The sequence below is a fragment of the Dipteris shenzhenensis genome, chromosome 2 (genome assembly GCF_047967505.1).
Source record: "Dipteris shenzhenensis isolate YYH24624 ecotype China chromosome 2, Dip_SZ_1.0, whole genome shotgun sequence".
Classification (NCBI taxonomy): Eukaryota; Viridiplantae; Streptophyta; class Polypodiopsida; order Gleicheniales; family Dipteridaceae; genus Dipteris; species Dipteris shenzhenensis.
In genome coordinates this window covers 38,166,758-38,181,795 of record NC_141597.1, presented here as the reverse complement: position 1 = coordinate 38,181,795, position 15,038 = coordinate 38,166,758, and the positions used below count along the sequence as shown (strand labels likewise).

The following is a 15,038-nucleotide window of genomic DNA, read 5'->3' as shown; positions in this document are numbered from 1 at the left end:
CCATCATCACCTCTGACACTTCTGGTGCTTCCATCAGTAGAAAATGACATAGTATTTGATTTTGAATATCAAGATTTGGATAATCCAATTCGTACGCCCATGCCAAGTTCCAATGATGGGTATGATTTTGATGAGATACCACTTCCCAGTAACCCCATCAAGGAATTTTGGAGCAAATATCCTGATATGAAAACTCGCGGTGGATGGACCCTGGATAACTTTCCTACCAACCTTTGTCAGCATCAAATTAGTGAAGATTGGATTAGCAAATTGGATCCACAACCTGATTGGTGCTGTCCCAAGCTCTTTGATGAAATCTTCTTAAAGGAGTACTTACGGGCACCTCCATGTCTCAGAACCCATCCCAAGTTCTATGCAGTTCCACAGCGTAAAAAATAGGAAGCCAACTTACACACTCTGGCTGAAGATCGAGTCATTAATTGGCCAATGATCGAACCCTACTCTGGTGTAGAATGGAATATCCAAGGCACCATGGTTCGAGCACTTCAGCAGCATGAACAAATAATGTGCGGCAACATTGATTGCTTCCTTCGCCAAAGTGCCATATTCTGTAAAACATTGGAATTCATTTTGGAGGTCCCATGTTCCTTGATTCCCATTTGCCTCCACTCAGCTTTAATCCCAATGAAAGGATTGATGCTCAGATTACAAGCCGGCTCTATCAAAGAGTGATCTTCTTAGAGGCACACCACATATCTCTGTTCGAGCAAATGGTGGATACAGGCTACTTGGAAACTATGCAAAAATTATATGGTGCTAAGGCTTTACAGCAGGATCGACTGGCATGACACAAGTTCCATAGCCATTGGACTAAAAACATGGCAACCCAGGTACGTGATCGCAATAAGCCATAACCCGAGGACAGGTAATACAATGGATCGGGGAGTATGTTGATTTTGTACCAACATGAACTTATGTAGAGAGGGAATGTGATACAACTTTGTGTTACAACTTTGTGATACAACTTTGTGATACAACTTTGTGTTACAACTTTGTGATACAACTTTGTGTAACAACTTTGTGTTACAACTTTGTGTAACAACTTTGTGTTACAACTTTGTGTTACAACTTTGTGATACAACTTTGTGTTACAACTTTGTGATACAACTTTGTGTAACAACTTTGTGATACAACTTTGTGTAACAACTTTGTGTTACAACTTTGTGATGCCACTTTGTGTTACAACTTTGTGATACGACTTTGTGTTACAACTTTGTGTTACATGCAGAGAGAGGAGCTCTCCAACTTGTATAAATACCTCATAATAGAATGAAGCCCGCACTCTTTGGGGCATTGTGTTGAGTCTACATTGGTATTCCAAGCATTTGTCTCAAGTATCCATGCTCCCTTGCACTGCACATGCAAAAGCATGTCCTAACCTTGCAACTCCTCCTCCCCTATCCTCCAACCTTGCAACCCATCCTCTCCCTCTCCTCCTCCCTCCTCCTCCTCCCTCCTCCCTCCTCCTCCTCCTCCTCTCTCCTCCTCCTCCCTCCTCCTCCTTCCTCCTCTCTCCTTTCCCCCATGCTCTTACACCTTCTTCCTCTCCCACTCCTATGCTCCCTTAAACCCTTTGTTCCTCAACCCTTAAACTCCATGATCTATGAGGGAGACGAGTTCTCCACCATGTACTCTACCCTGACCTTGGAACCTCCTTCTAAACCCTGGAACCTCCTTCTGAACCTTGGACCCTCCTTCTAAACCTAGACTCCTTCTAAACCCTGGAACCTCCTTCTAAACCCTAGAACTCCTTCTAAACCCTGGAACCTCCTTCTAACCCTGGAACCTCCTTCTAACCCTTAAACTCCTCCTAAACCCTACAACCCCCAATGAAGGTGAAAGCCTTCATTACCTCAACAAAGATGATTTACGTTCATTTTACACATGCATGCACTTTGTTTGCTTACCACACTTAAGCCTACGCCTCTCATCGGAACACGACTCGAGGTCCTAAGCTACACATATACTACAACTGACAACCCCAATATATCTATAGGTGACAAAAAGCCTCGGAACCCTGCAAACATAGAATACCTAGCTCTTCCTACGAAAGCAGTAGGAAAGAGCCCACGGGTCCAAATTGGTAGACCTATGAATTGTGACATTCGATGCAACTGCCTTTGTAGGTTTGGAGACTGGGGCCTGGGAAGCTCTTGCAGTCAATTCAATTGCAGTCAGTAATCAATTCCCTTGTTTTACATCCCAATGAGTAGTCATTGTATGCTGGGACTGTAAGAAAATAATACAACGTCTATGCTCAATAGATAGTAGGATCTCGTATGCAAGAGAGAAAACAAGATAGTATGGAGAATCAAAATTTTGATTATTGTAAAATTGATACAATAGATGGCGCTGCCTCCCAACCGTGCGCTCTTGTGAAAGAAGCTTCAATGGCATGTAAGAAACAGTAGAAGATGAAGGCTGGATGCTAAGGAATCAGGGTTGCTATTTATAGCCAGTGATGAAATGGGCTTCACGAGCTTCCTCTTATATAGCCACCAGCCATAGTCGGTTAGGCTCAATTGGGTGACCGACCCAATCTGTCCAAAACGATCGATTGGGGGTCGGCCACCGACCATATGATAGAACTAGTGCGCAAAACAGAGCAACTAACCTACGGTCTCCATTCGGCCTAGAGCCATCCAAGATCATCTGAAGCCCTGCAACCCAAGAGTGGGCTGCCTCGAGAAATGCTCCATCTACCCTCAGTTCGGTCAGTCAAGGGATGTCTTCCCGCACTTGCATGTAGCCTAGTTGGTGGTGTGCCAACTCTATCTGAAGCCGTCCAGCCATCAGGCCACACATAGCCCCCATCTAGTGTCCAAACCAGTACCTACTGGATAACCAAGCTACTCAAATGCCTTCTCCTCATATGGGGGCTTACAAGTAGAGTTAGCTGGTTCCCATGTAGTTACACAAGAGTGGAGCAGTGATATCTAACACCCCCCCTCAATGTCCACCCGCAAGTGAACTTACTTTTTCGGCCCAATGCCAAGTCGATGAAGATGCCTCTCCAACAAGTCTCTTCCAAGAGCCTTCGCGAAGATGTCCGCAGCATTCTCTGTAGTCGGACAGTACACCAAGTCAACCTCTCCATCCATGATGAGCTCGCGTACAAAGTGATATTGAATCTCAATGTGTTTTGTGCGAGCGTGGAACACCAGGTTCTTTGCAATTGCCATGCAACTCTGATTGTCACATGATAACTATGTAGGCTTGTTCTGCACTGCACCCATGTCCCCCAAAATCCTTCTCAACCACACTGCCTCGCAAGAAGCAAAGCATGCAGATTTGTACTTGGCCTCGGTAGAAGAAAGAGCAACTGTGGGTTGCTTCTTACTGACCCATGACACAACTCCAGATCCAAGTGAGAAACTGTACCTTGTCACTGATCTCCTGCTGTCCACGTATCCTGCCCAATCTGAGTCACAGAATCCAGTTAAGATGTTGCCCTTGGTATAGGTGACACCATAATCAAGTGTGCCTTTAATGTATTTCAGCACCCGCATCCCTGCCCTCCAATGGTTCTCCCAGGGCTTATTGGAAAACTTGCTTAGTACACCAGTCACAAAACTGATGTCCAACCGTGTGTTGCACAGGTAAATCAAGCTGCCCACAAGCCTTCTGTACTTCGCTTCGTCCACCAGTGGTGATGAATCCTCGTTTGAGAGCTTCGCATCAACCTCGATAGGGGTACCAACTATCTTGCACTCAGCCATGCCAAATGCCTTCAGTATCTCTCCAGCATACTTCAGCTGTGAAATGAAGATCTGTTTCGGCTCCTACCAAACTTCAATCCCCAAACAGAAATGCATCAGTCCGAGGTCTGTCATTTCAAACTCTCTTCCTAGCAAATGCTTCATTTGTGAGATCTTCTCTTCATGGTTCCTTGTTATGACAAGGTCTTCCACCTAAAGGACCACGATCACACATCTGCCTCCTTCTCTAAAGATATACAAATTTGCATCAGATGGGCTCCTCCTAAACCCGTTTTGCAGAAAGCAAGCGTCAATTCACTGGTACCAGGATCGTGGGGCTTGTTTCAGCCTGTAAAGTGCTTTCTTCAATTTGCAGACTTTACCTTCTGAACCGAGGATCTCAAAACCTGGTGGTTGTTCCACGTATACCTCCTCCTTGAGATCTCCATTCAAAAAGGCAGATTTCACATCCATCTGAAACACGGGCCAACTTCCCTGGGCAGCTAAAGCCAAAACACTATGAATTGTGGTTAGTCGAGCTGTGGGAGCAAAAGTATCTTGATAATCAAAACCATGTACCTATGCAAATCCTTTTGCCATGAGCCGAGCCTTGTACTTATCCAACGTGCCGTCGGACTTGTACTTGGTCTTGTACACCCACTTGGTTCTAATTACCTTGTGTTTTGGTGGTCGATCCACAAGGTCCCAAGTGTTGTTCTTCATTATGGAGCCATACTCTGACTGCATAGCCTCCATCCATCTATCATTGCCTTGTGCCTCTTCAAGACACTTGGGTTCATCAGCACAAATCACTTCTGTCATCAAAGCATAGTTGACTAAGTGTTCCTATGCCCTTCTTTGCTCCTCTAATCTCTTGGACCGGTGGTGTTCGGATGGTTCCTCCTCAATGGTTGGAGGTTCTCTGCCATCCAAAAGCTGCTTTACCCACTTCGGGAATGGCCATTGCCATTGTGGTTCTATAGGCTCTTCTTCATCTTCTTTGTCTTGAATCCTCCCAAGCACTGTTGGGGGAGTTTGGTCTGCTATTGGTGGTGGTACTAGATGGATATCCTGGTCCTGGTTGTCTGGGAAGGAAGCATCCTCCTCCAATTGATGCAGCTGTTCTGTGAAGACCACATTGCAACTTATAATTACCTTCTTGGTAACAGGGTTATAGAGATGGTAACCCTCCGCCTCTTCACTATAGCCTAAGAAAATACACTTCTGGCTCTTCGGTTCCCATTTGGTCCTGGTAGCATCAGGGACATGCACAAAACAGTCACATCCAAAAACTCTAAAATGTGCAACTGAAGGTTTCTTACCAGAAAAGGCTTGCAGTGGAGTCATCCCATTCACAGCCTTTGTGTAGCTACAATTCAGGATGTAAACTACAGTGTTACATCCTTCAACCCAGAAAGTCTTTGGCAAATCTTTCCCTTTCATCATACTCTGGCCCATTTCGTAGATGATGTGCATCTTGCGTTCTGCTATTCCATTTTGCTGTGATGTATGTGGCGGGGGTTTCTGCCTCTTGATTTTGTGACTTTTGTAGTAACTTTCGAATTCAGTTGATGTGAACTCTCCACCTCTGTCTGATCTCAACTTCTTCACCTTCCTCGCCATTTCTTTCTCGACCATTACATGCCATTCATTGAACCTACTAAAAGCCTTGTCTTTAGTCTTCAGGAAGTATATCCATATCCTTCTACTGTAGTTGTCGATCAGTGTCATGAAGTAGTAGGAACCACCCAAAGCTTCCATCTCCATCTTTCCATGGAGGTCCATGTGAACGAGCTCTAGAGGAGCCTTTGCCTTGCTGGCCTCTTTAGGAAAGGGCTGCCGATGTTGCTTGCCCATCATGAAAGCTTCACATACATCCGTGCAAGCTTCACATACATGAACTGCCTCCGTGCAAATCTCCTCAATTGCGACGAATAGCTCTATTGGTGCTGCCTGTGCGCTATTGCTGGACTCTTTCTTCACTCTGTTCTTCTCATCTGCAATCTTCTTTCGGCACTCATTCTGCTTGTGGCCTGCCTTGTTGCAATAGAAGCACTTGATCTTCTTCTTTCTCTTTTTATCATAAGAAGAAGATGGGTTACCAGAGTCCTTACCCTTATCTTTCTTTGATCCGATCTAGAAAGCCGAATCTTCTCCAATCCTCATCTTTTGACGCAACTCCTCCTCCATAAGCATCGTGCTAAAATCCTCAAAGTTGAGGGGCAGATTTCTATTCTGTGTATTCAGTGCTGCAACAAGACCATCGTACTTTGGTGGGAGAATCTGTATGCACCTTCGTGCTAGATTCTCACTGGTGATGGTGATGCCAATCGCAGTCATCTGATCGCGTAGATTCTTCACCCTAGTGATGAACTTCTCTGCCGCTTCAGACTCAGACAACTTCTCGTTCACGAGTTGAGTCTCTAGATTCTGAATCCGCATTTGATTCGTGGTCTCATACTGATTTTTCAAGACCATCCATGTCTCCTCTGCTGTGGCGACATGTTGAATTAACGCCATGATGGAATCACTAACACTGTAGACAATTGAACACAGTGCATCTGCATTTCTTCTTGTCCACGCAAGAATCTCATCCGCATTTAGTACTATCTATTGTCCTGCATTGGCTAGATCCGGTCTTGCAATTGGCCTCACGTCCACCCCAGTAGCAGTATCCCAAAGCTCATATGCACTTAGGATGGTTCTCATCTTGAACTTCCAAAGTGGATAGTTAGAGCCATCCAACTTTTCACTTTCGCCGAACAGTGGGATTCACAATCTTGCAGGCTGGGCCATCTCTCATAATCTGCTCGCAAACAGAAACACACTATCAAATCTTCTTGCTAGAGTCTAGGCTCTAATACCATGTAAGAAAATAATACAACATCTATGCTTAACAGATAATAGGATCTCGTACGCAAGAGAGAAAACAAGATAGTATGGAGAATAAAAAATTTGATTACTATAGAATTGATACAATAGATGGCGCTGCCTCCCAACCATGTACTCCTGTGAAAGAAGCTTCGATGGCATGCTGAAAATGGTAGAAGACGGAGGCTGGATGCTAAGGAATTAGGGTTGCTGTATCTAGTGATGAAATGGGCTTCACGGGCTTGCTCTTATATAGCCACCAGTCGTAGTCGGTTAGACTCAATTGGGTGATCGACCTAATAGACCCAAAACGGTCGACTGGTGGTCAATCCTGAAATAGGCCACCGACCATACGATAGAACCGGTGGGCGAAACCGAGCAACAAACCTACGATCTCCATTTGGCCCAGAGCCATTCAGGATCATCTGAGGCTCCAAATGTGGGCCTCGCAACCCAAGAGTGGGCTGCCCCGGGAAATGCTCCGTCTACCTTTAGTGCGGTCAGTCAAGAGATGCCTTCCTACACTTGCATGTAGCCTAGTTGGCAGTGTGCCAACTCTATTTGAAGTCATCCAGCCATCAAGCCACACATGGCCCCCATCTGGTGTCCAAACCAGGACCTACCGAATAACCGAGCTACTCAAATGCCTTCTCCTCATATGGGGGGCTTACAAGTAGAGTTAGCTGGTTCCCACGTAGTAACACGAGAGTGGAGCATTGATGTCTAATAGGGACAACGGATGGGAAAATATTTGTTCAAGCTATGAATCAATGGCCATTATGTGTATCTAATATTGATATTAGTGTCTTTTCCCCAAATTTCTCACTCAGGTGAAGCTGGCATGAGCACTACATCGTATTTTCCTACATGCTTCTAGTTATTAGACATGTAGGTTTAAACAGGTTCTTCATTATAAAATATAAACACTTGTTGTGGCGATCCAAATAGGTCCCTAGTTACAGCTTTAGCTATCAATTTTGATGGAAGGTGTCTAGCATCTAGTTCAAAAGATGGTTGTGTATGCATGTGGGATATTGTTACTGGAAATGTTGTCAGGGAACTGTACACTAAACGTAGGCCAAAAACATTATTCTTCAAAGTTAGCTAGATTAGGGTTTCTATTTGAGGCTTGTGTGAGTGGGTCTCATTGTGATTTGATAGAAGCAAGAAGGATCACAGTTTCATGGGTTTTTTGAAGGATTGTTTTCTGATGCATGGATGATGCAGAGCTCAGGGCCCATAACTAAACCTTTGGTCATACCTGAGGCACATATATTTGGATAATGCAAAGATTATGAACATAGTTTTTGCAGAGTTAGAACATTGTCTAGTCAATTTTCTGGTTCAATCAAGAGCTCAAATCAATCCTAGGACTTATATTCGCATCGAGACCCCCTTGTGCTATTGCCTGCATCTGTTTCAAACAATGGAGAAGCTAGGCAAGGACATTTGTACAGTGGAAGTTTTTTGGAGAATCAGCTTTTTGAAATGAAGGTTGGACAATTTCTCTTTTTTTTTGGGATATTGGAAATATTTTCATCTCCAGTGATGCATTTGGGTAGTTTTAGCCGGAAAAGTAATTGAGACCAGAGGCTAGAGGCTAATTATGGTGACGCTCAAAGGCCATAGAGAAAAGGAGATCATGAGGGCGAAGGGATGTCATAGGGGTGAAAAAGGAATTAGAAGTGGAGGGAAGGAAAAGGGAGACTATGACACAAGGAGAAAAGGAGAGGGGGTTCTTTGGAGAATCAGCTTTTTGAAATGAAGGTTGGACAATTTCTCTTTTTTTTTGGGATATTGGAAATATTTTCATCTCCAGTGATGCATTTGGGTAGTTTTAGCCAGAAAAGTAATTGAGACCAGAGGCTAGAGGTTAAGTATGGCAACGCTCAAAGGCCATAGAGAAAAGGAGATCATGAGGGCGAAGGGATGTCATAGGGGTGAAAAAGGAATTAGAAGTGGAGGGAAGGAAAAGGGAGACTATGACACAAGGAGAAAAGGAGAGGGGGAAGAGAAGCATGTACATGATAGGAGGAGGAATGTTGAGATGTAGACATCAAGGGAAGAGAACCATACTTTATTTGAAAGAAGGGATGAGAGGGAAATATCAAAATACTAGCTAGGTGGCTTTACAAGAATGAGCGTGTCTCATCAAGGAATAGCCCCTTCCTTTTATAGCCAAAAGAGGGGGTCTCTCCACATTAATGTATCCTCCTGCATGCATGGTGTGTGTGGAAAAGTCTCCCATGTGGGCTAGGTGGTTACGCACTATCAATTGTGTGCGCCAACCCTTTGCCTCAATTTTCCACATAAATCAAGCCCCATATCTCAAGTCTATGATACTCCCTTGGTCTCTTTCCAATTTTATAATATGTTCAAACCTCTAGGAGGACAAGTGGAGGGTTGGCACAAGGAATCTTGCCACCTCATCCTACTTTCCCCATTATTTAACTAGCTCTCTTGGTCCTTCTATACCTCCCCCACATGGGCCTATCCCATATGGAGGGAATAACTCAATATAATAGCCATCTCCACCTATTTTATATTGCTTCTCGCATGGACTTTGAGCCATATCTCACTAAATGCAGCCTAGGTGGAAGGGTGGCACATGGAGGAGCCATGCCACCTTGCATTTTATAATATTACTATCATGGATTATGTACAACACACCTTATGGGTCCTCTTACATGGAAGGGTGGCACATGGTCATGCCTTGCCACCTCAACCTTGGGCCCTATGCACACCATATTTTATTATACTATTGCCACATATACAAACATACATACATATTAATGCCTTTTTCCTTAGACAATTTTATCCATAACAGTTCCCCCCCCCAAGTAGGGAATGCACAGCATTTCCATTCCTAGGCCCATCACGCACAAAGAAAGGCTTGAGGTAACGCTTGTTGATCACCTTCTTGCCATATGGTTCATGCAGCTCCTGAACTTGTACAGACCCATTGCTACGTTCTTTGATGACTTTGTATGGACCAGCCCACAGTGGCAGAAACTTCTTATCCATTTGGTGGTCCAATCTGTTATCAAAGCATAGCACAACATCCCCCTCAGCAAAGTGTCTTTCCCATCCCTTGCGAATCTTAGCATCCAATCAGGCCTTTTGTCGATTCTTTTGGATCTCTGTTTGGTGTAGTGCAAGGCGTCGGGTTTCATCTAACTTCTCAAGTTGTACCAATCTGGCCTCTACATGTTCATCTTCTGTCATCCTCTGTTCCTGTGCCAATCTCAAGGCCGGAATCTCTATCTCTAGTGGTAAAACTGCCTCAGTACCATACACCAACTCAAAAGGAGTGTGACCTGTAGAAGTTTTATGAGTGATGTTGTAAGCCCACACGGCTTCAGTGACCTTCGGATCCCATTGGCTCCTATTTCCTACGGCCATTTTACCCATGGTTTTACAAAGGAGGCCATTGGTCCGCTCTGTTTGACCCATGGATGCTGGATAATAGATGCTAGAAGTGTGATGATCAATGCCCATGCGATCCATGAGTAACTCCACTGCTTCATTTAAGAATGGACTCCCATGGTCAGAGACTATCTCCATGGGTGTCCCGAACCTTGTGCAGATACGTTCAAATATGAAATTTGAAACTGCCTTGCCATTTGCAGCAGAGAGGGCGATAGCTTCAGCCCACTTAGTGACGTACTGAGTGGCTACCAAAAGATACTTCTTTTTGTGGGCAGTCATGGGCAAGGGCCCGACAAAATCTATCCCCCACTTCTGAAATGGATGGATGGACATTACTGGGTGATGTTGCCCAGGACGCAAATCCTTCCTACCAAAGAATTGACATGGTTCACAGGTTTTGCATGTAAAATCTTCTTAGCTGTATAGTCACTGGCATAGTGGCCTCCACAAAATCCATCATGATAATGCTTTAGTACCTTAGGCACTTCATCAACATCAATGGCCCGTCTTAGTACCCCATCCATGCCTTGACGGTACAACACCCCATCAAGGAGGGTGTAGCGCCTACTATCTCTGCGGATCTTCTTTCTCTCATAGCTAGTACTTTCTGAAGGAAAGGAGAAAGCAGTCAAAAACTTGTATATACCACCATACCATGGATCCCCAACTTCTATGGCTATACAAGGGTTACATCAAGGCACTCCTCTAAATCAATCAAAGAATTCTTCAAGTTGGAACAACCCCCTTTTACAATTTTGAAAGAGAAATCATATTCTTGTAGAACTGCCAACCATTTGGCCAACCGGCCCATGGGATTTGGTGATTGAAGAACCTGCTTTGCAAGACCAGTGTCAGTGAGTATAAAGAAGGACTTTCCAGCCACATAATGCTTAAATTTCTCAATGCAAAACACCAAAGACAAGGCATGCTTGTCGGCCTCTGAATAGTGTCGCTCAGTGTCGAGCAATTGTCGAGAAGCAAATCGAACGGGATACATGAACCGATCCTCCCCTTGCTAGAGAAGAATACCTGCCAGAGTGTGCTCACCAAACCCAAGATTGATATAGAAGGTCTTTGACCAGTCTGGATTGCGCAGAATGGGTTCTGAAGCCAGAGCATTCTTGATTTGTGCAAACCCATGATCACAATCCTCATCCCAAGAAGAGAAATCAACCCCATCTTTTAATAGCATAGTCATGGGCCGTGTCAAAGCAGCATATTGATCAATGAAGCATATTGATCAATGAAGCGGCGATAGTATCCTGCTAGATTGACAAATGAGCGTACTTGACGTTTGGTTGTAGGCGGGGAGAGCTTGAGGATGGCTTCTACCTTCTCGGGGTCAGGCTTGATGCCCTCGAATGAGACAACATGTCCCAATAACCTCCCTTGAGTGGCTCCAATGGTGCATTTCTCAGGGTTGAGACTGCCATTTGCATTATTGACCCTTTGGAAGGCCAATCTAACCTTCATGATGTGCTCCTTACGTGACGAGAATATACAGAAATCATCTAAAAACACCTCCAAGAAATCCCCCAAATAAGGAGCAAACACCATCTGCATAAATCTTTGAAAGGTAGCAAGAGCATTGGTGAGGCCAAATGGCATTACTTTGAATGCAAATGTCCCCCAGGGCGTGGCAAATGTGGTTTTAAGCACATCTTCCTCGGCAATTTTGATTTGATAAAACCCAGAGTAACCATCACAGAAAGTATACATCTCATGACCACTTACCTTCTCAAGAATGAGGTCTTGAAAGGGCAGAGGATGATGATCCCTCTTGTTGGCAGCATTGAGCTTCTTATAGTCGATGCAGACCCGCCACTTGTTGTTTTTCTTTGGGATGACTACCACTGGTGAAACCCATTCAGTATTGTGAACTGGAACAATAAACCCAGCCTTTACAAGCTTCTGCAACTCTGAGCGCAAAGCATCAATCTGCAGGGGCCCTAATCTCCGATATTTCTGAGCCACAGGCTTTGCATCAGGCTTCAGCTCTATCTTGTGCTCTATGGCAGTCACATGGCGAAGGTGGTGGTAGCTAGTTGCAAAGAGGTCAGGGAAATCTTTGAACATTTCAAGAAACTCATCTTTCTCACCTAGAGTGAGGTCTGGAGAAAGCATTGATTCGAGCTGTTGAGGACTAGCTGTTATCTTTTCTGCAGGTAGTAGGGTCGAAGACACCCCCATCATATAAACTTCCTCCTCTGAGAATTCCTCCCCCCCGTCTGATTCTTCCATGGACTCAGACACTGAGGATGAGAGAGTATCACTATCATGCTCCTCTTCTTCTTTCGGTTCCATGGCACCAGGTTGCACTGGGATCTTCTCCTTCGAAGCACCAAAAGACATGTGTCCTGTCTTCCAATAGCTAACTGCATCACTTTTTCTCAACCATGGTCTCCCGAGTATGGCTGGGTAACTTTGGCCTGTATCTTCAATGTCCACTACATAGAAATTGACAGTGGTGGTCAACCCATTGACAGTGATGGGCAAATCCTCAATGACTCCCATGGTGGAGAGTCATCGACCATCTGCTACCTTGATTCGAGTGGAGGAACGCCTTGTACATTTCAAATTCAATTTCTTCATGATTCGGGGCACCATGATATTACATGCAGCTCCCCCATCAACACACACATTTTTGACACGGCAATTATCTATGATGACATCTACTGTATGTGGGTGCCGATCAATTTCTTCAGAGATAGAAGATACCTCTCGTACCTTTCCCTTTTTCTTGCTCTTCCTTGTTGAGAGACCTTGCTGTAGCTCACGTCTCATCTTAGGGCTTAATGCTATTAGTTGAGGGAGTGTGATGCTTAAAGACCGATGAGCAAGGTCCTGAATGACTGAATAGTCCTCTTGCCCTGAGCCGATGGGAAAATCCAAGGGTGACCACTTACTTCTGCGAGATCTTTTAGTTTTCTCTGTTGGTGGGTCTGCCATCTCAGCATCTGAGGGCTCTAAGAAGGACACCTTCTTCCTGGGGCGGCCCGGTCCATGGTTTGGAGAGGGGTCCGAGGTGGCACGACTTCTTTTCCCGAGGTCAAGGATCTCTACATCAGAATCCTCAGTGCCCGACTCACTTAGAAGATTCACCCTTGGAATATTGGGGCATTCTGTGCGATAATGACTCTTCTGGTGGCACTCGTAGCATACAACATTAGCACGATCTCTTGGAGGGCGGTTGGCTTGATTTCTGATGCCCACCATCTCAAGCCGAAGATCATTCAGGGCCTTGGCTAGGTCATTGACTCCAGGTTCTATTGCAGGGGGGGCCTCTTTAGTTGGAGGGGCCACGGGAGTAGAGAGGAGGGGAGCTCGTGGGTGAGGCTGGGAAAATCTTCGAGGCGGAGGATGAGGATATCCACCTTGTTGAGGGTAAGCATCTAAGGGAGGACCATACATTTGAGGTGGAGGCGGTGGATACATCCCTGATCAGGGGTGGGGGTATGCCCCTGAGTTAGACCCCCCAGGTTGTTGTTGCAGGAATTGAGGGGGTTGCGGAGGGACAATCGTCTTCTTTGAAGCGGGGTCAGACTGAACTTTATCAAACTTTTGAGCAATCTCATGTGCTAGCACCATAGTTTCTGGATTCTCCCATTTAAGCTTGAGGCGGAATTCATCACTCGATCCTGCTACAAGGTAGCCCAGCACATGCTGAGTCATTTCAACCCGGCATTGTCCTCCTGTGTGGCAATCAAACGGTCTAGGAGCACGGCCGCTCGATCCACATATCGACGTGCTGTCTCACATTCTGACTGCTTCAAGTTTGCCACCTGCAGGTACACATTCTCCGGCTCCTCTTCTTTGCCGAAATACTCAATCATTGCTGCTGTCAACCTTGGCCAGCTTTGGCAAACGTCTTCGGTTTGCTTCTCATACCACACTTGAGCCAAACCCTCTAGAAATGTGGGAAGAACCAATAGCCATCTGTCTTCAGTAAGAAAGTTGAGAGAAACACAACGGCGCTTGAAGGCCACAAGGTACTCATTTGGATTTTCTTCTACCCGTCCACAAAACACGGGAATGTCAGCCATGCTTGGAAGATGGAAAAGAGGGGCTTATCTATGGATGAACAATAGTAAGAGGAAGCTTGAACTGAAAATCGGGTGAAGATACATCCAAAAAGCACACATAGGCAGGGTAGGGTGTGACTGGTGTAGTGTGAAATATTACACAAGAAGAATCTTCAGCATAGAATATCACATAGACAATCTTAAAAGGACCAACCCTCATGATATCACATCGATTATTACACACGAGGGTTAGAGGCGTGGCGTTGCATGAGGTTGTTCATCAAGGCAAACAAGAATGCCATGACAAATGTCAACAGTTGGAGAGCTTGCACATCACCTTCAGCTTCTTCCAGTTCTTGTAGTCGCCATGCTATTTCTTCAAGGGGTGTGCGGTCTGGCATCCTTCTTTTGAGCAATGTCCTTGAGAACCCTCCTGATGATCTCTTCAAATTGGTTGCAAAGTTCCAAGGCTTGTTGATGTCGTGGAACCAAGCCTTTGCTCTGCACCTTCCACCTTCCACTAACTTGTTCACACACTAGTTGAGAATCTCCTTGCACCTCCAATTGCTTGGCATGATGTTCTTGTGCCTTTTGTAGCCCAAAAATGAGCATTGAGTACTCAGCTTGATTGCAAGTACTTGCGGGTGAAGACTTGCTGTAACAATACTCCTCACCACCTGGTGAAGTGAGCTTCACACCCACGCCAGCCGCCTTGGTCGAAGGTTTGTAAGCTCCATCAAATTGAAGAATCCAAGATGTCATCACACCAAGACTAAAATTCGGACATCCCAAGTTTCTCAGTAGTCCAAGATAGGTAGGAGGAGAGGGTGGGGAGAATTCAACACTTGAGCCAAACGTTCAGCACCAAATAAACTTGCAATCCTTTGTTGATAGTTTATCTTAAGCCCAAAAAGAATTACAATTTGAAGCTCGAAATGAGGCACAAAAGGCTGATTAGGTACAAATGGATTCCTTGGTCGAAACATTACCAACCATA

General features: G+C 45.1%; 1 pseudogene; it reads left to right on the top strand.

The window, feature by feature from the left end:
* Window positions 1–15,038, top strand: part of LOC147904723 (uncharacterized) — a 33,286-nt pseudogene that overhangs the window by 10,499 nt on the left and 7,749 nt on the right.